We start from the raw sequence: 27,179 nt of genomic DNA, 5'->3' as shown, positions 1-27,179 counted from the left end.
GTAACATGTTGAATGATGATGGTTCTTTTGGGGAATGTGTAAGTGAGATGTTTACACCAAACGAGATGTTTTGAATGAGCAAAATGCAAAGATGCGTGAGCCAGGAAATTTGAAATGCTAAAATAGTTTTGTGTCTTTGTGGAATGTATACGAGACTACACAAGATGTTTCCACCTTTTAGAAGACAGTGAGTTCGATGATGAAAATATACCTTCATGCTGTACTTTTGTGGCTACTCATTTGCATATCTGCATATACTTCCATATTTATTAGTTCATCTGTTATTGTAAATGCAGGTAATGCAAATAGTTCAGGAATGGTTATAGCTCTTGAGAAATGAACGTGAGAAAAGAATTGAAACCAACAATACTAAGAGAGATTAAAATGGATGAATAATCTTGCGCTTCGAAGGTATTGTTGTAAATCGAGTCTGTCTTATGTTATAAGGATGACTGAAAGATGAACTGGTTGATTATCGTGTACCTTAGTGAATTAATAAGGTCATATTAGAAGGTAGAAGGTAGGAATTTAAGCTCATGCTAGGATAAGATCACAATAAAATAATACAATGACAGAGGTCAAGGTCGGACATAAGTTGAGAGGTGTGGGTACCTTTGAAATCAGAGAAAGGTAATTGAGTCAGTTTTGGACACGTTCTTGAATAGGATGATAAAGTGATGATTTCCGTTCATGATGAAAAAATAATTGCTGATGGTGATAGTGACCAAATGAGTGAAATTCGAAGGCTGACTGATCACACAGGATTGATGGAAGGAGTAAGGGTAGGAGAATGAAAGTATTTGAAAGCCAATGGAGGCTCCACAGTCTCCGCTGAGAAGCTAAAAGAATAAGTCACTGACTATGCATGCATCAGGAAAATGAATGGTGATCACAAATATGTACAATAATAACAGCAGCATAAGTCGAGTAGTGATAGAGGTCATTCAAGGAATAATACAAAAAATCTTAGAAGGACGAAAAGGTTTCTAACCCGTCGCCGCTCAAAGAAAGGAAGGTTGTATGTACGATTCATGAAGAGTGTATGATTCAGCATAAGGAAACAGATTAGGTTACTTTATCATTTCAGCTTTTAAGAACTCCAAGAACTTAAGTTGCAAAGGGTTCGAAGAGGTATCAAGATAACAGAGATAAGAGTGAGAAAATAGAGAGAAAATTCAGATTGAGACCGAATATCCAAAAATTCAGGAATTAGTTTTCATATTAGTTCGGAGTCTCAATTCCTGCCACGTCCATTCGAGAGAGTTGCAACTGAGGGGTCCCGTTGCTGGCAACCATGTCCTTGTGACCTACTTCTCCTGACGTCATCATCGTCGTAGTGGGTCAAGGTCGCAGGTGTACAGTTATGGGGATCTGTCGGTCTCAAAAAGTGTGTTAGTCGGTTGTATTAAAATCCTGTACTATGCATTAGTTATTAGTTATTTATGATTAGAGAGTTCACAGGGTAGGTGAGTAGTTATTAGTTTAAGCAAATAATCATCTTAATTTCAAATATGATACTTAATTAATTATTAATACAGAAGACTTGAATTAGATAGATCTTGCATTAGTAAATAGTCTAATATGTTCCTTCGAGTAATACATGCGTTAGGGTAGATATCATCAGTTTGCCCTATCATGATCAGGGATAAACTGTATCCCAATCATGCATAATATCATAACTGTCATTATTTCGTAAGTGTTTCAGACTAAAATGGTGATAATTGGATTGTTTGGTGTTTTCACTGATAGAGATGACCATCTTAGTTGTAAGAAATCGTGTATTTTTATTGTTGAAGGTTCGTTACATCCGTTGTACATTACGATAGTTATATTTGGACGATTTTGCATTGCATGCGAACACACACATAAACGAATATAAAAAAGGACACACACAAACGCATGCAAACGTACATATAAACAAGGCACAAATATATAATATATATATATATATTATATATATATTATATATATTTGTGTGTGTGTGTGTGTGCGTGTGTGTGTATGTGTGTGTGGGTGGGTGAGTGTAGTATATACATAAAGAGAGAGCGAGGAGAAAGAGAGGTAGACAGAGAAAGGCATTAGCAACAGTCTATGTGGCCCATTGGCCAACTCCGAAGCGGTTGCATCCAGATGTTGCTCGTCGTTGGTGAAAGAAGAAGAGTTCTGGAGAAGTTCTTAGTAATGAACTGAGCTTCAGACAGGTTCCATCTGACAGCTGCTCACAACAGCTGTTGTGTCAGAAGGCTCGATCGTTTCGTTTACAAGCGATTTAGGTATTGATTGATAATGTTACGGACGCAAGTATTGGCGCGGTAGGGAAGTCAGGAAAAATAATATAACAGGTATGCCTGTATATATATATATATATATATATATATATATATATATATACAGGCATACCTGTAATATTGTATGTTGAGTTCTTTCTCTTTGCACATCGGTTATTGCTAAATCAACCTACATTTATCGGAAAACAGCAATAAATATATAAATAAATAAATGAAACAACAGCCTCCAACATCCTCATAGTCACTTCATATATATAAATCAGGGACCTTAAAGCGGCAGCTAAATTACAAATTGCAAAAAAAAAAAAAAAAAAAAACTAAATAGGAAACTAAATCACGTGAGCATTCGACAATGACACAATACGAAATTCAAGACTCATTTGCCCTTTTTAAATGATACTGTTCCTAATTGATCCGTGTAAGTTCAATTTTATTCGACTTGTTCCAAGCGTCTACGAGTACAATTAATACGAGTTTCAAGACTGAAAATAAAGACAAGTGACCAAGAATACCTTCAGATTCTACCTCTCGATCCAGTAGACCTATGCTGACAGTAGTAGTAGAAGACTCCTTGCGACCAGTACGGACTGACAACGTCAAGTGAGACCAGATTCCTTCTTACCAATAGAAGACAACTCGTCTTCCTACTATTTAAACTACAATAGTTGTCCACAGGACGCCATATGACCTCAAAGGCTAATAATTATCCGGTCATTTGCGTCATTAAAACGACCGTATGACCTCCCAATTAGCGTAATTACTCTGCGCATGCTTAGGAGATGAATTTCGCCTCACCTTTGCGGTCTGTAAATGTAGGGTTAATTGTTTCTAATAAGTATACTGGTGTGTATAATTGATAGTGATAGAAGCCTCGGGTGTATGGAGGACTGTCATGTCATTGCAGAGTCGTTAGCCTTGGGATATCATTTGTTGTTGGAATAGTTGAGGGATTTGTATGGGTGCATCTATCACTTTATCCGTCGTTCCTTTTTCCGTCCTAATATTTTTTTTTCTTTCGTTTTCCTCGCATTATCATTGGTTGTTCATCCAATTTCCTTTGTTTCCTTCAGATTCTTTGTTTCCCCTAGATTTCCCTTGCTATTTTACTGTCTCTGTCTCAGTGTTATTAATTTTTTCTCCACTTCCTATTCTCCCTCATTCTTCTGGGAATGGGACATCCACTTACATCAAAAGATGTTCTACAGATTTAAGAAGTGCTGCTGGACTCAAAACGGTGACATCGAATAGAATCACGGAAAAGTGACGTCAAATTAAAGCAAGTGATGCCAAGGGTAGGGAAGGCAGAATGGACACAAGCAAAAGGACACCATGTTGACTCTAAGGATGAGCACGAAATGATCTTAGGGGACGGAGGACCCAAACTGGCTCTAGGAGTTAGGACATCAAGTAGACTAGGGACTTAACGGGCCATAATAAAGGAACATCAAATGAACGTATATGTTTGGGATGTTCAGAGGATCCTTTGGAAAGGGATAATAACCTTACTAAGGGGACTTTAAATGGACTGTAGGAAATAAATCGTCCAACAGATCTCTGATGGAAATCTAATACACTGGGAACTGGGAAATCATAATAAAATATTTAATGGAAGGAAAACAAATGGAATCTACGGACGAGAACATCGAATAAACTCAAAGGAGGGACATCAAAGTATACTCCAGGGAGAAGAGCATCCAAGGAGACATCAAATACTCTGAAGTCAAAGGTATCAAATAGACTCAGGAGAGGGGATAGACAAAATTCAGAAAGACACATCATAAGGATTTAAAGGAGCATCAAATGAAATCCAGCAAAGAAATCCTCAAGTAAACTTAAAAGACATATAGCAATTCGTATAAGGGACATCAAATGAATTTAAAGAAGGGGACAGAGATTAAACTTAAGTGAGGGACATCAATTAGTCTTTGGAGGGGGGAACATCGAATAATCTCAAGGGAGGGACATCAATTAGAGTCTTGGGAGGGGAACATTGAATAGTCTCGAGGGAGAGATGTCAATTAGAGTTTTCGGAGTGGAACATCATATTATCTCAAGAGAGGGACATCAATTAGAGTCTAGGTAGGAAAACACTGAATCATCTCTAGGGACGAAGGTCCATTAGAATCTTGGATAGGGAACATCAAATAATTTCAAGGGGCAGACGTCAATTAGAGTCTAGGGAGGGGAACATCAAATGATCTCAAGGGAGGGATATTAATTATAGTCTTGGAAGGGAAACATCAAATAAACTAAATAATCACAAGGGGGGGACGACAATTAGAGTCTTGGAAGGGAAACACCGAACACTCGAAAGCAGGGGAATCAAATCTAATATTGGGAGGGGAATATTAATAAATCTCAAGAGAGGGACATCAATTAGAGTCTTGGGAGGGAATATCAAATAAACTCAGGGGGAGGGACATGAAATGTATCTGGGGAGAAGGAATGTCAATAAACTCAAAAAGGGGACATCAAATAAAATCTTGGGAAGGTAACATCAAATATAATCAAAGGGGGACATCACATGTAGTATTCAGTGGAAAACATTACATAAACTCAAGGGAGGTACATCAAATGTAGTCATGGAAGGGAATTTCGAGCTAGGGACATCAAATGGAGTTTTGAAAGGGGAACATCAAATAATCTCGAGGGATGGATACCAGTTAAAGTCCCTCAAAGGAGGGTTATTAATTCGTCTTGTCAGGAAAACATCGAATAATCTCAGAGGAAGAACGTTAAAAAGAGTCTTGGGAGGGAAAGATAGAAGAGGGAAACATAAAATAATCTCAAGGGAGGTACATCAATTGGAATCTCATGAGGGGTACATCAAATAATCTCTGGGGAGAAGTGTCAAATAGGGTTTTGGGAAGGGAACATCGAATAATCTCGATGAAGGAACATCAAATAGTGTTCGGAGGGGAGAGGAAAATCGAATAATCTAAAACAAGGGAAATCATTTAGTTTGGGTAGAGGAACATCAAGTACATTTATGGTAGAGACATCAAGTGGAGTCTACGGAGGGAGAGAAGTCAATTACATTAAAGCTAATTGCACCAAATGGAGTCATGTGAGGGAAGCATTGAATAATCTCAAGGGAGAGACGTCAAATACCCGATTGTTGGCGGTAGCAATCGAATAATCTCAAAGAGGGGACATCATTTAGAGTCTTGGAAGCAAAACATACAATACCCTAATAGGAAAAACATCAATTAAAGTCTTGGAAAGGGAACATCAAAAAATCTATGGGGAGGGACATTAATTAGAGTCTTGGGAGGGAAACATCGAATAATCTCAAGGGAGGGACATCAATTAGAGTCTCAGGAGGGGAACATCGAATAATCTCAAGGGAGGGACATCAATTAGAGTCTTGGGAGGGGAACATCGAATAATCTCAAGTGAGGGACATCAGTTACAGTCTTGGGAGAGGAACATCGAATAATCTCAAGGTAGGGACATCAATTAGAATCATGGAATAGGAACATCGAATAATCTCAAGGGAAGGACATCAATTAGAGTCATGGAATAGGAACATCGAATAATCTCAAAGGAGGGACATCAATTAGAGTCTTAGATTAGGAACATCGAATAATCTCAAGGGATGGACATCAATTAGAGTCATTGAATAGGATCATCGAATAATCTCAAGGGAGGGACATCAATTAGAGTCATATCAGGGGAACATCGAATAATCTCAAGGGAGGGTACATCAATTAGAGTCTTTAGAATAGGAAACATCGGAACTAATTCTCAATGGGAAGGACATCAATTAGAGTCTTAGAATAGGAACATCGAATAATCTCAAGGGAGGGACATCAATTAGAGTCTTAGAATAGGAACATCGAATAATCTCAAGGGAGGGACATCAATTAGAGTCATATCAGGGGAACATCGAATAATCTCAAGGGAGGGACATCAATTAGAGTCTTAGAATAGGAACATCGAATAATCTCAAGGGAAGGACATCAATTAGAGTCTTAGAATAGGAACATCGAATAATCTCAAGGGAGGGACATCAATTAGAGTCTTAAAATAGGAACATCGAATAATCTCAAGGAGGGAACCATCAATTAAAGAGGTCATAGTCAGAACAATCGATCATCTCCAATGGGGCCCAATCAATAAAGGTCGTGGAAGGGGAACATCGAATAATCTCAATGAGGGACATCAAGTTACAGTCTTTGGAAGATGAACATAATCGAATAATTTCTTTAAGGAATAGGGACATCAATTAGAGTCATGGGGGAATAGGACATCGAATAATCTCAATTGAGGGACATCAATTAATTTAAGTCATGGAATAGGAACATCGAATAATCTCAAGGAGGGACATCAATAGAGTCTTAAAGATAAGGAACATCCTTAGAAATAGGAACATCGAATAATCGCAAGGGAAGTGTCATCAATTTAGAGGTCATAATATCAGGGAAACATTTCGAATAATCTCTCGCGGAAGGTGCATAAAGTAAGAGTAGTGGAGGTTAACCTCAATAATCTCAAGGGAGGGACATCCAAATTAATAGTCTTTATAATCGGGGAACATCGAATAATCTCAAGGGAAGGACATCAATTAGAGTCTTAGAATAGGAACATCGAATAATCTCAAGGGAGGGACATCAATTAGAGTCTTAGAATAGGAACATCGAATAATCTCAAGGGAATGGACAATCAATTAAGAGTCATTATCAGGGGAACATCGAATATCTCAAGGAAGGGACATCAATTAGAAGTCAATGGAATAGGAACATCGAATAATCTCAAGGGAAGGGACATCAATTAGAGTCTTAGAATAGGAACATCGAATAATCCAGGGAAGGGACAATCATTATAGCCTTAAACTAAGGAACCACGAATAATCTCAAGGGAGGGTCATCAATTAGAGTCATATCAGGGGAACATCGAATAATCTCAATGGAGGGACATCAATTAAAGTCGTGGAAGGGGAACATCGAATAATCTCAAGTGAGGGACATCAGTTACAGTCTTTGGAGAGGAACATCGAATAATTTCAAGGTAGGGACATCAATTAGAGTCATGGAATAGGAACATCGAATAATCTCAAGGGAGGGACATCAATTAGAGTCATGGAATAGGAACATCGAATAATCTCAAGGGAGGGACATCAATTAGAGTCTTAGAATAGGAACATCGAATAATCGCAAGGGGAAGGGCAATCAATTAGAGTCATATCAGGGGAACATCGAATAATCTCGAGGGAGGGGCATAAATTAGAGTAGTGGAAGGGGAACATCGAATAATCTCAAGGGAAGGGCATCAATTAGAGTCATATCAGGGGAACATCGAATAATCTCAAGGGAGGGACATCAATTAAAGTCGTGGAAGGGGAACATCGAATAATCTCAAGGGAAGGACATCAATTAGAGTCATGGAATGGGAACATCGAATAATCTCGAGGAGGAGGACATCAATAGGAGTAGTGAGAGGGGAACATCGAATAATCTCAAGGGAACGACATCAATTAGAGTCTTGTGAGGGGAACATCAAATAATCTCAAGGGAGGGTCATCAATTAGAGTCATGGAATGGGAACATCGAATAATCTCGAGGAGGAGGACATCAATTAGAGTAGTGGAAGGGGAACATCGAATAATCTCAAGGAGGAGGACATCAATTGGAGTACTGGAAGGGGAACATCGAATAATATCGAGGGAGGGACATCAATTAGAGTAGTGGAAGGGGAACATCGAATAATCTCAAGGGAGGACATCAATTAAAGTCGTGGAAGGGGAACATCGAATAATCTCAAGGGAAGGGCATCAATTAGAGTCGTGAAAGGGGAACATAGAATAATCTCAAGGAAAAGACATGCATTAGAGTCTTGGATAGGGAACATCGAATAATCTCAAGGTAGGGACATCAATTAGTGTCTTGGGAGGGGAACATCGAATACTCTGAAGGAAGGGACATCAATTAGTCTTGGGAAGGGAACATCGAATAATCTTAAAGTAGGGACATCAATTAGAGTCTTGGAATGGGAACATCGAATATTCTCAAGGGAGGGACATCAATTAAAGTCTTGGGAGGGGAACATCAAATAATCTCAAATGACAAACATCAATTAGAGTCTTGGAATGGGAACATTGAATAATCTCAAGCGAGGGACATCAATTTGAGTCTTGGGAGGGAAACATCGAATAATCTCAAGCGAGGGACATCAATTAGAGTCTTGGAAAGGGAATATCGAATAATCTCAAGGGAAGGACATCAATTAGAGTCTTGGGAGGGGAATATCGAATAATCTATGGGGAGGGACATCAATTAGAGTCTTGGAGTGGGAACATCGAATGATCTCAAGGGATGGACATCAATTAGAGTCTTGGGAGGGGAACATTGAATAATCTCAAGTGATGAACATCATTTAGAGTCTTGGGAGGGGGAACTTTGAATAATCTCAAGGGAGGGACATCAATTAGAGTCTTGGGAGGGGAACATCGAATAATCTCAAGGGAAGGACATCAATTAGAGTCTTGGGAGGGGAACATCGAATAATCTCAAGGGAGGGACATCAATTAGAGTCTTGGGAGGGGAACATCGAATAATCTCAAGGGAGGGACATCAATTAGAGTCTTGGGAGGATAACATCAAATAATCTCAAGTGATGAACATCAATTAGAGTCTTGGGAGGGGAATATCGAATAATCTCAAGGGAGGGACATCAATTAGAGTCAATTGGGAGGGGATCGAATAATCTCAAGGGAGGACATCAATTAGAGTCTTGGGAGGGGAAATCGAATAATCTCAAGGGAAGGACATCAATTAGAGTCTTGGGAGGGGAACATCGAATAATCTCAAGGATGGACATCAATTAGAGTCTTGGGAGGGGAATATCGAATAATCTATGGGGACGGACATCAATTAGAGTCTTGGAGTGGGAACATCAAATGATCTAAAGGGATGGACATCAATTAGAGTCTTGGGAGGGGAACATCGAATAATCTCAAGGGAGAAACATCAATTAGAGTCTTGGGAGGGGAACATCGAATAATCTCAAGTGATGAACATCAATTAGAGTCTTGGGAGGGGAATATCGAATAATCTCAAGGGAGGGACATCAATTAGAGTCTTGGGAGGGGAACATCGAATAATCTCAAGGGAGGGACATCAATTAGAGTCTTGGGAGGGAACATAAAATAATCTCAAGGGAGGGACATCAATTAGAGTCTTGGGAGGGGAACATCGAATAATCTAAAGGAAGGGACATCAATTAGAGTCTTGGAAAGGGAACCTCGAATAATCTCAAAAGAGGAACATCAATTAGAGTCTTGGGAGGGGAACATCGAATAATCTCAAGGGAGGGACATCAATTAGAGTCTTGGAAAGGGAACATCGAATAATCTCAAGGGAGGGACATCAATTAGAGTCTTAGGAGGGGAACATCGAATAATTTCAAGGAAGGGACATCAATTAGAGTCTTGTGAGGGGAATATCGAATAATCTCAAGAAAGGGACATCAATTAGAGTCTTGGAAAGGGAACATCGAATAATCTCAAGGGAGGGACATCAATTAGAGTCTTGGGAGGGGAACATCGAATAATCTCAAGGGAAGGACATCAATTAGAGTCTTGGAAAGGGAACATCGAATAATCTCAAGGGAGGGACATCAATTAGAGTCTTGGGAGTCATCGAAGGGGGAACATCAATAATCTTGGGAGGGCATCAATAAGAGTCTTGGGAGGGGAATATCGAATAATCTCAAGGGAGGGACATCAATTAGAGTCTTGGAAAGGGAACATCGAATAATCTCAAGGAAGGGACATCAATTAGAGTCTTGGGAGGGGATTATCGAATAATATAAAGGGAGGGACATCAATTAGAGTATTGGGAGGGGAATATCGAATAATCTCCAGGGAGGGACATCATTTATTAGAAGTCTTCGGGAGGGGAAGGGGGATTATCGAATAAATAAAGGGAAGGGACATCAAAGGGGGACTAGAGTATTGGAGGGGAGATCGAATAATCTCGGGAGGGGCCATTCAGTTAGAAATCCTTTGGGAGGGGGAATTATCGAAATAATAATAAAGGGAGGGACAATAGTTAGAGCTTGGGAAGGGGAATATGGCAAATAATCTCAGGGAGGGACATCAATTAGAGTCTTGGGAGGGGGAACATCGAATAATTCTCAAGGGAGAGGACATCAATTAGGGTGGCCTTGGGAGGGGATTATCGAATTTAATAAAATAAAGAGGGAGGGAATCAATTAGGATTCTTGGGAGTGGGGGAAACATCGAATAATCCTCAAGGGAGGGACATCAATTATCGATTCTTGGGAGGGGGAACTATCGAATAATTCCTCAAGCTAGGGACCATCAATTAGAGTCTTGGGAAGGGAATTATCGAATAAAGTCAATCAAGGGAGGACATCAAATTATAGTCTTGGGAGGGTAACGTCGAATAATCTCAAGGGTAAGGGACAATCAATTAGAGTCTTGGAAACAAGGGTAAACATCGATAATATCAAGGGGAGGGTGATATCAATTAGAGTCTTGGGCAGGGGTAATATCGCAATAATTCTCGATAGGGGGGAGGGACATCAATTAGCGTCTTGGGAGGGGAACATCGGAATAATGCTCAAGGGAGGGGACATCAATTAGAGTCTTGGGGGGGGAAGGGGAACATTACTGAATAATCTCAAGGGATGGGAACATCATTTGTTTGGTCTTGGGGAGGGGAATCTCGAATAATCAAGTCAAGGGAGGGAACATCAATTAGAGTTCGTTGGAAAGGGCAAACATCGAATAATATCAAGGGAGGGACATCAATTAGAGTCTTGGAAAGGGAACATCTAATAATCTCCAGGGAGGGACATCAGTTAGAGTCTTGGGAGGGGAATATCGAATAATATCAAAGGAGGGACATCAATTAGAATCTTGGGAGTGGAACATCGAATAATCTCAAGGGAGGGACATCAATTAGAGTCCTTGGAAAGGGAACATCGAATAATATAAAGGGGACGGACATCAATTAAAGTCTTGGGAGGGGAATATCAAATAATCTCAAGGATGGACATCAATTAGATTTCTTTGGGAGGGGAACATCGAATAATCTCAAGGAGGGATCACAATTAGAGTCTTGGGTGGAGGGGAACATCGAATAATCTCAAGGAGACATCAATTAGAGGGGTTCTTGGAGGGGAATATCGAATATCAAGGAAGGGACATCATTTAGGAGTCTTGAGAAGGGGGAAAATTCGAATAATCCCAGGGAGGGACATCATTAGAGTCTTGGAAAGGGAACATCGAAATATCAAGGGGAGGGACATCAATTAGTCTTGGGGGGTGGGAAAACTAATTCGAATAATAATCAAGGGAAGGGACATCCAATTAGAGGTCTTGGAGGGAACATCGACTAAAACTATCAAGGGAGGGACATCATTAGAGTCTTGGGAGGGGAATAACCGGGAATAATCTCAAGGGGAGGGGGACATAATTAGCGGTCTTGGGGAGGGGAACATTCGGGAATAATTCTCAAGGGAGGGACACAATCGAGTCTTGGGAGGGGACAATCGAATAATCTCAAGAGGGTCCATCAATTAGAGTCTTGGGAGGGAATAATCGAATAATAAATTCAAAGGAAGGGAACAATCAATAAGGGCGTCTTGGGGAAGGGAGGGGATCGAATAATCCTCAAGGGGGAGGGACTCAATTAGGTCTTGGAGGGAACATCGAAAAATATCTCGGGGGAGGACATAATTAGAGTCTTGGGGGGAAGGGGAAATCGAATAATTATCAAGGGAGGGACATAAATTTAGAGTCTTGGAAAGGAACAATCGATAATCTAGGGAAGGGACATCAATTAGAGTCTTGGGAAAGGGGAACATCGAATAATATCAAGGGAGGGAACAATTAGAGTCTTGGTGAAGGGGAACATCAAATAATTCAAGGGAAGGGACATCAATTAGAGTCTTGGGAGGGGAAAATCGAAATTTAATCAAGGGAGGGACTCAAATTAGAGTCTTGGAAAAGGGAACTTCGAAATAATCTCAAAGGGTGGGACATCAATTAGAGTTTTCGGAAAGGGAAATATCGAATAAATATCAAGGGAAGGGGACATAAATTATAAGTCTTGGGAAAGGGGAACAATCGGAAATAAATTCTAAGGAAAGGGGAACATCAATTAGAGGGCTTGGGGAGGGAAACATCGAATAATATCAAGGGAGGGAACATCAATTAGAGTTCTTGGAAAGGGGAACTTCGGAATAATATCAAGGGAGGGACACCAATTGAGGTTTTCGGGAGGGGAAACATCGAATAAATATCAAGGGAAGGGAAATCAATTAGAGTCTTGGGAGGGGAACATCGAATAATCCAATGGGAAGGGACAATCAAATTAGAGTCTTGGGGAATGGGAACATCCGAATAATATCAAGGGAGGGACATCCAATTAGAGGTCTTGTGAAGGGGAAAAATCGAATAATAAATCAAAGGGAGGGAAACATCAATTAAGAGGTCTTGGGAGGGGAAAAACATCGAATAATATCAAGGGAGGGCGGTAAATAAATCAATTAGGGAGGGTCTTGGGAGGGGAAACATCGAATAATCCAATGGGAAGGGGAATCAATTCAGGAGTCTGGGGATGGTAACAGGCGAATAATATCAAGGGAGGGACATCATTAGAGTGTTTGGAGGGGAACATCGAATAATCTCAAGGGAAGGGACATCACTTAGAGTCTTGGGAAAGGGGAAAATCGAATGGGTATATCTCAAAGGGAGACATCATAATAGAGTTCTGCCCGGGAGGGCGGAAACATCGAATAATCTCAATTGGGAGGGACAATCAATCAGAGTCTTGGATTTTGTAACATCGAATAATATCAAGGGAGGGACATCAATTAGAGGGGTTCTTGGGTGGAGGGACATCGATATCAAGAGGAGGGACATCAATTAGAGTCTTGGAAAGGGAACATCGAATAATATCAAGGGAGGGACATCAATTAGAGTCTTGGAGGAAAGAAAGGAACATCGAATAATCTATGGAAAGGGGAGACATCAATTAGAGTCTTTGGAGGGGAATATCGAATAATATCAAGGGAGGGACATCAATTAGGGAGTCTTGGAGGGAACTTCCATAATCTCAAAGGGAGGACATCAATTATGAGGGTAATAGGGAGGGGAACATCGATAAATAATCAAGGGAGACATCAATTAGAGTCTTGGGAGTCGGGACATCGAATAATCTCAAGAGGGGGACATCAATTAGAGTCTTGGAAAGGGAACAATCGGGATAATATCAAGGGGAGGGACAATACATTAGAGTCTTGAGGGAACACGGGCATAATTCTCAAAGGAGGGAACAATCAATTAGAGTCTTGGAGGGGAAACATCGAATAATATCAGGGAGGGACATCAATTAGAGTCTTGGGAGGGAACACGAATAATCTCAAGGGAGGGACTCAATTAGAGTCTGTGGATGGGAACATCGAATAATCGCAAGGGGGGGGGAGGGAATCAATTAGCGTCTTGGAGGAAGAAACATCGAATAATATCAGGACAACATCAGGGTTTAAGGGCCTTGGAAAGGGAACTTCGAAATAATTATCAAGGAGGGACATCAATTAGGGTGTATAGGAAGGGGAACTTCGAATAATATCAGGGAGGAAACGAGGCAAAAAAAAAAAAAAAAAATTAGAGCTTGGAAGGGGAACATCGAATAATCTCAAGGGAGGGCATCATTTAGAGTCTTGGGAGGGTGACATCGATAATATCAAGGGAGGGACATCAATTGAGGCTGTTAGGGGAACATCAAATTAATCTCTAGGGAGGGGAAACATCAATTAAGTCTTGGAAAGGGAACATCGAATAGTGCTATGGGGAAGGGACAATCGGGATTAGGGAGTCTTGGAAAGGGAACATCCGAATTAATCTCAGGAAACAACATCATTAGAGTCTTGGGAAAGGGTGGTGGGGGGGGGAAGGGGGAAAAAAAATTGGGAACAGCGAATAATCGCAAGGAGGGACATCATTATAGTCTTTGGAAAGGACAATCGGGAATAATATCAAGGGAGGGACATCAATTTAGAGTCCTTGGGAAAGGGAAGGAACATCGAATAATCTCAAGGGAGGGACATCAACTTAGGGGGAGGTTCATTGGAATGGGACCTCGAATAATCTCAGGGAATGACTAATCAATTAGAGTCTTGAAAGGGAACATCGAATAATCGCCAGGGGGACATCTATTAGAGTCTTGAGAGGGGAAACATCGAATAATCTCAAGGAGGGCATCAATTAGAGTCTTGGAAGGGAACATCGAATAATCTCAAGCGAGGGCATCAATTTAGAGTCTTGGGAGGGGAACTCGAATAATCTATGGGAAGGGACATCAATTAGAGTCTTGGAAAGGGAAACATCGAATAATCTCAAGGGAAGGACTTAATTATTAGTCTTGGGAGGGGAAACATCGAATAATCTCAAGGGAAGGACATCAATTAGAGTCTTGGGAGGGGAACATCGAATAATCTATGGGGAGGGAGATCAATTAATTAGAGTCTTGGGAGGGAACATCGAATAATATCGAGGAGGGACATCAATTAGAGTCTTTGTGAGGGGGAACATCGAATAATCTCAAGGGAAGGGGACATCAATTAGAGTCTTGGAGGGGAACATTGAATAATATCAAGGGTAGGGAACATCAATTAGAGTCTTGGAAAAGGGAAACATCGAATAATCCCAAGGTGAGGGACAATTCAATTAGGAGGGTCCTTGGACAGGGAACATCGAAAATTCCAAGGGAGGGGGACATTCAATTAGGGGTCTTGCGGAAGGGGAACAGTCGAATAATATCAAGGTAGGCGGACTTATCAATTTAGAGTTTGAAAAGGGAATATCTGAATCAAAATATCGAGGGAGGGACATCAATTTAGAGTCTTGGAAGGAAAACATAGAAATAATATATGGAAGGGACGTCAATTAGGAGTCTCGGGAGGGGAACATTAATTATATCAAGGAAGGACATCCAATTAGAGTCTTGGGACGGGAAAAATCGAATAATTATCAAGGGAGGGACATCATTTAGCATATAGATTCTTGCGATAGGCGAATATCAAATAATATCAAGAGAGGGACATCAATTAGAGTCTTGGAAGGGAACATCGAATAATATGGGAAGGGACATCAATTAGAGTCTTGCGTGAGGGCGAAAATCGCAAATACTCTCAAGGGAATTGTACAAAATCCAATTACACGTCTTGGGAAAGGGACATCGAATTATCTCGGGAGGGACATCAATTATTAAAAGTCTTGGGAGGGAATGAATTTTCGAAAATAATCTCAAGGGAAGGACATCTTAGAGTCTTGGAAAGGGACACGAATAATCTCAAGGGAGGGCATCAATTAAAGCTTGGGAGCATCGAATAATCTCAAGGGAAGGCCATCAATTAGTCTTTGGAGGGGAACCTCCGAATAATCTCAAGGGAGGACATCAATTAGAGTCCTTGGGAGGGGACATTCGAATTACTCTCAATTGGAGGCAAATCAATTAATAAGGTCCTTGGGAGGGGAACATCAAATAATCTAACTAAAGGTTGGGAGGGAACGCCTCGAATAATCTCTAGGGAGGGACATTCAATTAGAGTCTTGGGGGGGAACATCAAATAATTCTAACAAGGGAAGGGAGGGGATCCAATTAATTAGAGTCTTGGGAGGGGAACCTCGAATAATCTCAAGGGAGGGACATCAATTAGAGTCTTGGGAGGGGAACATCGAATAATCTCAAGGGAGGGAGATCAATTAATTAGAGTCTTAGGAGGGGAACATTGAATAATCTCGAGGGAAGGACATACATTAGACTCGTGAAAGGGGAACATCGAATCATCACAAGGGAAGGACATCAATTAGAGTCGCGAAAGGGGAACATAGAATAATCTCAAGGGAAGGGCATCAATTAAATTCATGGAAGGGGAAAATCGAATAATCTCAAGGAAAGGACATCAATTAGTCTTGGATAGGGAACATCGAATAATCTCAAGGGAGGGACATCAATTAGTCTTGGGAGGGGAACATCGAATAATCTCAAGGGAGGGACATCAATTAGAGTCTTTGGAAGGGAAAATCGAATAATCTCAAGGGATGGACATGAATTAGTGTCTTGGGAGGGGAACATCAAATCATCTTAAGGGAGGGACATCAATTAGAGTCTTGAGAGGGGAACATCAAATAATCTATGGGGAGGGACATCAATTAGAGTCTTGGAATGGGAGCATCGAATAATCTCAAGGGAGGGACATCATTTAGATTCTTGGGAGGGGTACATCGAATAATCTCAAGGGAGGGACATCAATTAGAGTCTTGGAATGGGAACATCGAATGATCTCAAGGGAGTAACATCAATTAGAGTCTAGGATGGGGAACATCGAATGATCTCAATGGAAGGACATCAATTAGAGTCATGGAATAGAACATGGAATAATCTCAAGGGAGGGACATCAATTAGAATCTTGGAATGGGAACATCGAATAATCTCGAGGGAGGGACGTCAATTATTGTCGTAGAAGGCAAACATTGAATAATCTCAAGGTAGGGGCGTCAATTAGAGTCTTAGAATGGGAACATCGAATAATCTCAAGTGATGAACATCAATTAGAGTCTTGGAAGGGGAACATCCAATAATCTCGAGGAAGGGACATCAATTAGAGTCGTGAAAGGGAAACAACGAATAATCTTAAAGTAGGGACATCAATTAGAGTCTTGGGAGGGGGACATCGAATAATCTCAAAAGGGACATCAATTAAAGTTTTGAGAGGAGAACATCAAATAATCTCAAGGTAGGGACGTCAATTAGAGTTTTGGGAGGGGAACATTGAATAATCTCAAATGAGGGACATCAATTAGAGTCTTGGGAAGGGAACATCGAATAATCTCAAGGGAGGGACATCAATTAGAGTCTTGGGAAGGGAACATCGAATAATCTCAAGGCGAGGGACATCAATTAGAGTCTTGGGAGGAGAACATCGAATAATCTCAAGTGAGGAACATCAATTAGAGCTTTGGGAGGGAAACATCGAATAATCTCAAGGGAGGGACATCAATTAGAATCTTGGAAGGGGAACATCGGATAATCTCAAGGGAGAGACATCAATTAAAGTCTTGGAAGGAGAATATCAAATAATCTCAGGGGCATGACATCAATTAGAGTCTTGGGAGGGGAACATCGAATAATCTCAAGCGAGGAACATCAATTAGAGTTTAGGGAGGGGAACATCGAATAATCTAAAGGTAGAGACATTAAGTAGAATCTTAGGAGGAGAACATCGAATAATCTCAGTGAGGAACATCGATTAGAGTCTTGGGAGGGGAACATCGAATAATCTCAAGTGAGGGACATCATTTACAGTTTTGGGATGGGAACATCGAATAATGTCAAGGGAGGAAAATTAATTAAAGTCTTGGAAGGGGAACATCGAATGACCTCAAGGGAGGATCATCAATTAGAGTCTTGGAAGGGGAACATCGAATAATCTCAAGCGAGGGACATCAATTAGTGTCTTAGGAGGGGAACAGCGAATAATCTCAAGGGAGGGACATCAATTAGAGTCTTGGGTGGAGAACAACGAATAATCACAAGGTAGGGACATCAATTAGAGTCTTGGGATGGGAGCATTGAATAATCTCAAAGTAGGAACATCAATTAGAGTCTTGGGATGGGAACATCGAATAATCTCTAGGTAGGGACATCAATTTGAGTCTTGGGAGGGGAACATCAAATAATCTCTAGGTAGGGACATCAATTAGAGTCTTGGGAGGGGAATATCTAATAATCACAAGGTAGGGACATCAATTAGAGTCTTGGAAGGGGAACATCGAATAATCACAATGTGGGGACATCAATTAGAGTCTTGGGATGGGATCATCGGATAATCTCTAGGTAGGGACATCAATTAGAGTCTTGGGAGGGGAACATCGAATAATCACAAGGTAGGGACATCAATTAGAGTCTTGGGAGGGGAACATCGGATAATCTCTAGGTAGGGACATCAATTAGAGTCTTGGGAGGGGATTATCGAATAATCTCTAGGTAGGGACATCAATTAGAGTCTTGGGATGGGAACATCGAATAATCTCTAGGTAGGGACATCAACTTGAGTCTTGGGATGGGAACATCGGATAATCTCTAGGTAGGGACATCAATTAGAGTCTTGGGAGGGGAACATCGAATAATCACAAGGTAGGGACATCAATTAGAGTCTTGGGAGGGGAACATCGGATAATCTCAAGGTAGGGACATCAATTAGAGTCTTGGGAGGGGAACATCGAATAATCTCTAGGTAGGGACATCAATTAGAGTCTTGGGAAGGGAACATCGAATAATCTCTAGGTAGGAACATCAATTAGAGTCTTGGGATGGGAACATCGGATAATCTCTAGGTAGGGACATCAATTAGAGTCTTGGGAGGGGAACATCGAATAATCACAAGGTAGGGACATCAATTAGAGTCTTGGGAGGGGAACATCGGATAATCTCAAGGTAGGGACATCAATTAGAGTCTTGTTAGGGGACCATCTAATAATCACAAGGTAGGGACATCAATTAGAGTCTTGGGATGGGAACATTGAATAATCTCTAGGTAGGGACATCAATTAGAGTCTTGGAAGGGGAACATCGAATGATCTCAATGGAGGAACACAATCATTAGACTCTGGATGGGACGGGTTGAACTAATCTCTAAGGTAGGGGAAGACATCAATCGGAAGGGGTCTTTGGGATGGGAAACATCAAATTAATCTTCTAAGGTAAAGGGACATCAATAGAGTTCTTGGAAGGGGACTCGAGTGGATCTTCAAGGGGAAGGAACATCAATTAGAGTCCTTTGGAGGGGAACATCGAATGATCTCAAGGGAGGAACATCAATTAAGTCTTGGGAGGGGAAGGAACAATCGATGATATCAAGGGATGGACATCAATTAGAGTCTTGAGGGGAACATCGAATGATCCTCAAGGGAGGAACATCAATTAGAGTCTTGGGAGGGGAACCGAATCGATGACTCAAGGGAGGAACATCAATTTGAGTTCCTTGGGAAGACATCGAATGGGATCTTCCAAGGGGAAGAACATCAATTAGAGTCTTGGAAGGGGAACATCGAATGATCTCAAGGGAGGAACATCAATCAGAGTCTTGGAAGGGGAACATCGAATACTCTCAAGGGAGGAACATCAATTAGAGTCTTGGGAGGGGAACATCGAATAATGTCGAGGGAGGAACATCAATTAGAGTCTTGGAATGGGAACATCGAATAATCTCAAGGGAGGAACATCAATTAGAGTCTTGGAATGGGAACATCGAATAATCTCAAGGGAGGAACATCAATTAGAGTCTTAGAAGGGGAACATCGAGTAATCTCATGGGAGGAACATCAATTACAATCTTGGGAGGGGAACATCGAATAATGTCGAGGGAGGAACATCAATTAGAGTCTTGGAAAGGGAACCTCGAATAATCTAAAGGGAAGGACATCAATTAGAGTCGTGGGAGGGAAATATCGAATAATCTCAAGGAAGGGACATCAATTAGTGACTTGGGAGGAGAACATCGAATAATCTTAAGGTAGGGAAATTAATTAGAGTTTTGGGAGGGGAACAGTGAATAATCTCAAGTGAGGGACATTAATTAGAGTCTTGGGGGGGGACATCGATTAATCTCATGGTAGGGACATCAATTAAAGTCTTGGGAGGATAACATCGATTAATCTCAAGGTAGGGACATCAATTAGAGTCTTGGGAGGATAACATCGAATAATCTCAAGGTAGGGACATCAATTAGTCTTGGGAGGGGAACATCGAGTAATCTCAAGGGAGGGACATCAATTAGAGTCTTAGGAGGAGATCATCGAATAATCTCACGGTAGGGACATAAATTAGTGTCTTGGGAACATCAAATACAATTTAATTCTAGGGAGGGGAACCTCTAGAAAAATGAAGTAAAGGACATCAAATGGATTCTAGGGAGGGGAACATCTAATAAACTCAAGGGATGGGACACCAAAGACTCCCCAGGCATGGGAATAATATCAAGTAAACGTCTCCGGAGGGACATCAAATGGAGCCTATTGAGGGGAATAGCAAGGAAACTCTAAGTAGGGACATAAAATGGAGTATAGGCTATTGAGGGGAATAGCAAGGAAATTCTAAGTAGGGACATAAATGGAGTATAGGGAAGGAAGCTTCAAATAAACTCAATGGAGGGACACCATGGGATAGGAGCATCGATTATACATAAGGAATGGACATCAAATAATCTTGGGACAGAAACATCAAATCAGCTTGAGGGTGAGATAGCAACTGGACTCTAAGGATGGGACCATCACATAAACTCAAGTTACGACATCAGATTGATTCTAGGGAGAGTAGCTTTATATAAATTTGAGAGAGAAGCTTTAAATGCACTCGGAGTTGGGCCGATTATAATGGAGTTATATTTCTTTCATTATATGAAATATATGGGAGGGCGTGTCATTTTGCCTTATATACGGAGCTATCAAATGAATTGAGGATGGGAGTACGTTATATGACACTGCGGTAGGGGTTTTTTAGATACACATAAGAGAGGATAGGATATTAGACAAATCTTATGGAGGGTATAACATTTTAACTTCTTGGAATTGATCACAAGGGGATGGATATGAAATGAGCTCTAGGGAGGGATTATCTTATGAACCATACTAAGGGGACATCAAATATACTAAAGGGATGGGCGTTCAAATGGGTTCCAAAGAGCAATACATCAAATCGACTCTAAAGAGAGTCGTCAATTAACCTTGAGAGTAGTGGATATTAAGTAGACTCCTTTGAGAGGGACATCAGATAAAGTAAACGTAAAGGACATTAAATGAACTCAGGGAGGAGGACTATCAAATTGGCCCTAGAAAGTGGGTCATTAATGAATTTTAGGGAGGGACGTGAAATGAATTTAGCCCAATAAAATGCAAGGACTATAGGGGAAGTGACATCAATTGGGTTCTAGAATTAGGGATATTGAAGGATGAGCCATGAAAATGAACTTAAGGGAGGGGTCATTTGAAGAATTCTTTTTCAGGAAGGGGACATCAACTGAACTTGAAGGATGGGGATACCTGGTGGGTTGTATGAAGCCTGGAATCAACTTCTGTAATAAGTCGAGAGATGAGATCAATCGAATGAACATTATGGAGAAAGACGAGACAACACTGTAAAATATCGGGGTGACTCGTGGAATTATATAACTGAATGTAATCAAGAAAGGGACAGTCGGTAAATTAAAGACGGTTTTGTATAAACCAGAGAAAAAATTAATTTAATGACTGTCTATAGTTACAGTTTGAGAGTAGAAAGATATATATTATATATAGGATATATATATATATATATATATATATATATATATATATCATATAGATATATATACATACATATATAAACATATGTATTATATATATTCGTGTGTGTGTTTTAAATAAACTGAATATGCTTTACAAATATTTACCAAAATCTTTCCCAAGCATACATAATCTTCCTCTCATTTTTTCATTGATTTTAGTCCGCTAATATATTCAATCATGCAAAAACCAAAATTAAATTTAAAATCTAAGTAGTACAACTTAAAAATGTCCGTTGTCTGGCCTGACAAAATCGAGGTTATTATATCCTTGCCGCAACTTTCAAAAAATAAATGAATAAATAAATTTATAAATAGATAAATTAAATAAATTATCACTCCAGTAACAGGGGTCCTGTCAAAAAAAAAAAAAAAAAAAAAAAAACAAAAAAAAAAAAAAAAAAAAGTCTTCAAGTGATTAGTCTTACCTTACGTACAACCACTTCAAATGCAGTCAAACTTTCTAGGCGCCCCAACAGCTGTTCAGAAAAAAAATAAACCAGCACGAGAAAGCGCAAGCCGTTACAAAAGTCCTGCTGCTGCTTCTGCTGTGTCTGTAATTCCTTTAACTGCTGTTACTGTTGCTCTTACTGCAGGGGAGCCATAACTGAATGAGAGTCCACTACGGCCACGTTCTTTTATACTTAGCGGATTCACTTTCACACCGGAGCCGCCTTATAGCTTCGCGTGGGGTCCCCCGAAGACGACGCGACGATGCGCTTTTGTTTTTAGTTTCCGTCGCTTCGGAGAAAGGAGGAGATACAAAAAAAAAAAAATGCGACGAGGTTTTGTATACATACATAAAGAACAGAAAAGGGGGAGATATAAAGGAAAAAAATGCGACGAGGTTTTGTATACATAGATAAAGAATAGAAAAGGGGAAGATATAAAGAAAAAAAATGCGACGAGGTTTTGCATACATAGATAAAGAACAGAAATAAAAATTTCTGGGCTCACATCGGGATCGAATCCAGGTCTGCCAGTTGAAAGATCAAGACCGCTCTGCCCAACCAGGCGCCACAAGTTGGCACAGTGGTCTCGTGTTTCAATTGGAAGACCTGGGTTCGATCCTGATGTGGGTCACAAATTTATATATATATATATATATATATATATATATATATATATATATTATATATATATATATATATATATATATATATATATATATATATATATATATATATATACATATATATATATATATATATAATAAAGAGAGAGAGAGAGAGAGAGAGAGAGAGAGAGAGAGAGAGAGAGAAGACAATGTTCATTATTATTTATTAAGATTCAGCCATATTACCAGAATAGCCGTTGAGAGAGACAGACAGACAGACAGAAACAGAGAGAGAGAGAGACTAAAACTTGTAAGAATGCACTCATATGCATTCTTTAAATGAAGTGAAAATGGATATTATTTTTTAGAGATATTGATTTTTGAACATTTCTTGCACTAAGAATCCACGTAAGTAGATTCATAAACCTTTTAGAAAAGGTGAGAAGAGGAAGGAATTAAAACGCTCAATGAAATCTTTCTTTAAATTTCTGGATATTTATCACACCTACAGAAAACGGTGCCCAGAAACATCCAAAAATAAATATTAACAAAAAAATCAAAACTTTTAGAAAATGGAAAAAATATTATAGCGCTTTCATCAGTTTTCAAACAGCTGTCATTAGTTGCATTCAGGGGAATTAAAATCAAAGAGAAGCAGTAATTTATTCAAAACACCATTTTATCACTTCTCAATTCCTCTGTTTACAATTCCATTTCTCTGCAATCCTTGTTTGTTTGTTTGTTTGCATGGTTTGTTTTTACGCTGCATGGAACCAGTGGTTATTCAGCAACGGGACCAACGGCTTTACGTGACTTCCGAACTACGTCGAGAGTGAACTTCCATCACCAGAAATATACACATCTCTCACTCCTCAATGGAATGCGCGAGAATCGAACTCGCGGCCACCGAGGTGGCAGGCCAACACCATACCGACCACGCCACTGAGGCGCTTTGCAATCCTTGGTAGCTCAACGGAGCGGGATTTTATGAATTTATTTTATTCCAGAGCACTGAGACCCGTGTGACAGTCCTCCAGCATTGCCCTAAAGTAGGTCTTGTAGCCTTTTTGTTTGTGAATAAAACTCTTCTCTTCAAGTTGCATTAATGACCAAAAACCTCGAGTTCATAAGGCAATGGTGGGGCTTTTTTGGTTCTTGAAATATGTAGTGTCTTTAAATAACTGTTGACTGCACATGGTACTAAATTGTACTTTTTTTCTACTGACAAATTCCACGAACAAAACCGGGAACGTTGCATGCAACTGCCATACTGCGTTCGTTTTGCAAAATGGGTAATGTTGCATTAGTTTCTGTTGTTGCTTCAATGTGAGCATCGTTAAGATTTTCTTTTGCAGATTACTCAAGTCAGGATTTTCTTAGGAGAATTACCAAACCATGTTAAGTTTAGATAGTTTCTTTGGGCATATTTTTCCTCTTCTTGCAGATAACTTTCAAGGTAATGATGTAATGTTAAACGCAAAATACGTCTTTTGTAATGCGTACAGATACTCGAAGTTTGACCTGACAATTTTTACTTTGGAAATGAGTTGATAATTCCTTCTTCTTCTCGAGATCAGAACTCTAAACCTGAGATATTTCTAATCACAAATTTTCCCCCCAAAACAAAACAAAAAAATATTAAAGCTGAAACTAGTCGCTCTCCATGTTTGTCTCTCTGAGTCTGTCTTTCTCTCTCTTTTCCTTTACGGAATTGCTAGTCTCTCTCTCTCTCTCTCTCTCTCTCTCTCTCTCTCTCTCTCTCTCTCTCTCGTTCTCTCTCTCTCTCTCTCTCTCTCTCTCTCTCTCTCTCTAAATATCTGCTAATTCCAATAAGTAACTGTCGCACTTAAAGCAGTAATTATCAAGAGGAGACAGCGTCAAAGACAAGATGAGCTTATTATGTCCAAATTATAATCGCACAAACAGCATTGCCTGTGGATAACGTCTCGCTCTTCTTCAAAATATAGCTGGGAATCTAGGCGAATTAAAGATAAATCTCCTTCACGTGACGAAGGAAGAATGTGACTTTAAAAGAAAATCAGAGATAAAGGTTATCGATGAGCTTTTGCAAAGACTAGACGGCACAAGTCTTCGTCGACGACAAACTAGAGATGCTGACTGAACAACGTGTGACTGATATTGGTGGAAATTGAGCACGGTCATTTTGTCAATCAATGAGGGCCACCTCTCTGAAAGAATTCTCTAAGGTTATATGACTATCCGGAATTTATCCCAGGGCCGATAGATCGAGAACTTATTTATTTATTTTATTGATTTATTAATTTTTATTTTTTTTGACAGAGCCCAGACGTTAAGGTATACCAAATAATAAAAAAAAAAAAGATGGATAAAAGCGATGGAATTCTATAATAATCATAGTTTTTTTTTTTTTTTTTTTTTTTTTTTTTTTTTTTTTTTTTTTTTTTTTTTTTTTTTTTTTTTTTTTTTTTTTTTTTTTTTTTTTTTTTTTTTTTTTTTTTTTTTTTTACAGAGCGCAAATGTTAAGGTATACCAAATAGTAAAAAACAAGGTTGGATAAAAGCGATGGAATTCTGTGAGAATCATGGGAACGCAGAAGTGGAAATTGAATCCTATAAGCAGTCAAGTACCGGTGTTTATGCTGGCATGATTTTCGATTGGTTTTGTCTGTTTACTTCAAATTACAAAAGTCGATTGTTTTTTTCTTAAAGAGAACAAGTAGGAAGCGCTTTCGTGCATCACTTGGAACACTTTCAAAGGTAATTGATGTGGTCTGGTCGCGCGATGAACGTCTTGTTTTTTTAAACGGAATCTTTTTAAAAGTATTGTCAAATGAACACTTCCGCGTGTCCGAGATTGGCTTTTTTGTATTATTATTATTGTTGTTGATAGAGAGTTGATGGAAGCTTATACGTCAATCTTGCATTGATCATTGGCAATAAGCATAGCTTTTTGAATGAAGGAAGCATGAAATATATAGAAAACATTCAATTAAAGAATTGACGATCAACCAACTTATGTAAATAGCTTCGCTTCATTCTCATCAGTTCGTTGTACCTAGGATTTTTTTCACTTAAATTGGTATTTTATTCTTTATTTGTGTTCTTTATAAAAACCCACAGGCACTTGAATATGTTTCGTAAGTAATACTGACAAATATTACATATTTAAGGTAAAATTAATCCAGCATTTATCGCAATTAGCTGTTCTTTTTATAATCATGACGCGAAAAAATCTACTCATATATTCTCAGAACAAAAGAAGGTTGATACTTCTCTTGCTTTGCATTTTTATCTCCATCAGTTTAAATCCTCTTCAAAGCATCATTCGCTCATCTAATTCATCCCAGTGACGCCCAATTTAAGCAGCTGTCGACGTTTAGACAGAAGACGAATGAACGGCAAAAAGAATAAATAAATAAATAATATTAAAAAAATAACGAAGGCAGAAAAGCTCAATGCATCACTTTCTTCCTGCGGTCATTTCCATTCGTGGTTTCGTAGTTAGCAGCCTTCCATTATGCAACGGACGACAGGTGGCTCTTAAGCACGGTGCCTTAGTAGTCTCATCATCCGGGTTTCCAGTTTCCAGTTTCCAGTTGCCAGTTTCCTGGGTCCAGCGACCGGCGGTGGTGAATAGCGTCCCAGAACGCTCCTCCCGCTACTAGGAGCGTGCATTTCCAGTCTTCCAGGCCCCTTGAGTGACGTCATTGGTAAACAAGCTTGTCCGGGGATTGCGTCATAGAGGAAATGTCCAAAAAATAATGGTTCCATTTTCTTCTTCGGTATCTCGGTGGTCACAAGTTTTGCTTGTGGCTTCGCAGTCAATGAAAGCCATCCATATACACATACACATACAAACAGGGACACAAGCACACCAATTATATTTTCTGATGTAGTTTACAGCTCTACCAACATTTGGACTATCACAAGAACACTAAAATCTAAGCCCTGTTCTAAACATTTCTCAGTCCTTCCATATTTTTTTCACAAAAGGCTTCTAAGCATCAAGACATCAGGGTCGTTAGACGCTGAACAAAAAAAGAAAATATATGTATATATATATATATATATATATATATATATATATATATATATATATATATATATATATATATAAAGGGTTTTTTCCCGAATAGGACCGAAAGTACTCGGCTAACTCGCTTTTTTTCATTTTTTTCCTTCGTGGCAAAAAACCTTTATTTATACATAGCATCACGTTTTATATACTTCGTGATCAAGTTATTCATATATATATATATATATATATATATATATATATATATATATATATATATATTTCGGTGTGAAAAATAATACATGGAATTGTCAACCCCTATGTAACCATAAAACTACATGAACGTATGACCACCTTATTCACAACAGTTACCCTAAACGGGTTCTCATCTTGTACAACATGCAGATATCTCTCTCTCTCTCTCTCTCTCTCTCTCTCTCTCTCTCTCTCTCTCTCTCTTATATTCTCCTAAGTAAAATGCT

At 39.5% G+C, this 27,179-nt stretch overlaps 1 protein-coding gene across 3 annotated transcripts in view; it reads right to left on the bottom strand.

Moving 5' to 3' along the window:
* The window catches only part of LOC135210786 (cuticle protein 19-like), a 45,278-nt gene that overhangs the window by 1,877 nt on the left and 16,222 nt on the right, over nucleotides 1-27,179 (bottom strand). For 2 of the 3 annotated variants that reach the window (XM_064243647.1, XM_064243649.1), the window contains exon 1: nucleotides 22,073-22,259. The exons of the other annotated variant lie outside the window; for it this stretch is intronic. The gene's annotated coding sequence lies outside the window, so the exon portion shown is untranslated. Of the gene's footprint in view, nucleotides 1-22,072; nucleotides 22,260-27,179 lie in introns of those variants that run through there. 3 annotated transcript variants of the gene reach the window in all.

The sequence above is a fragment of the Macrobrachium nipponense genome, chromosome 4, assembly GCF_015104395.2.
Source record: "Macrobrachium nipponense isolate FS-2020 chromosome 4, ASM1510439v2, whole genome shotgun sequence".
In the NCBI taxonomy this organism is placed as follows: Eukaryota; Metazoa; Arthropoda; class Malacostraca; order Decapoda; family Palaemonidae; genus Macrobrachium; species Macrobrachium nipponense.
The sequence above is the reverse complement of the archived record's forward strand: the minus strand, read 5'-3'. Positions and strand labels throughout refer to the sequence as shown.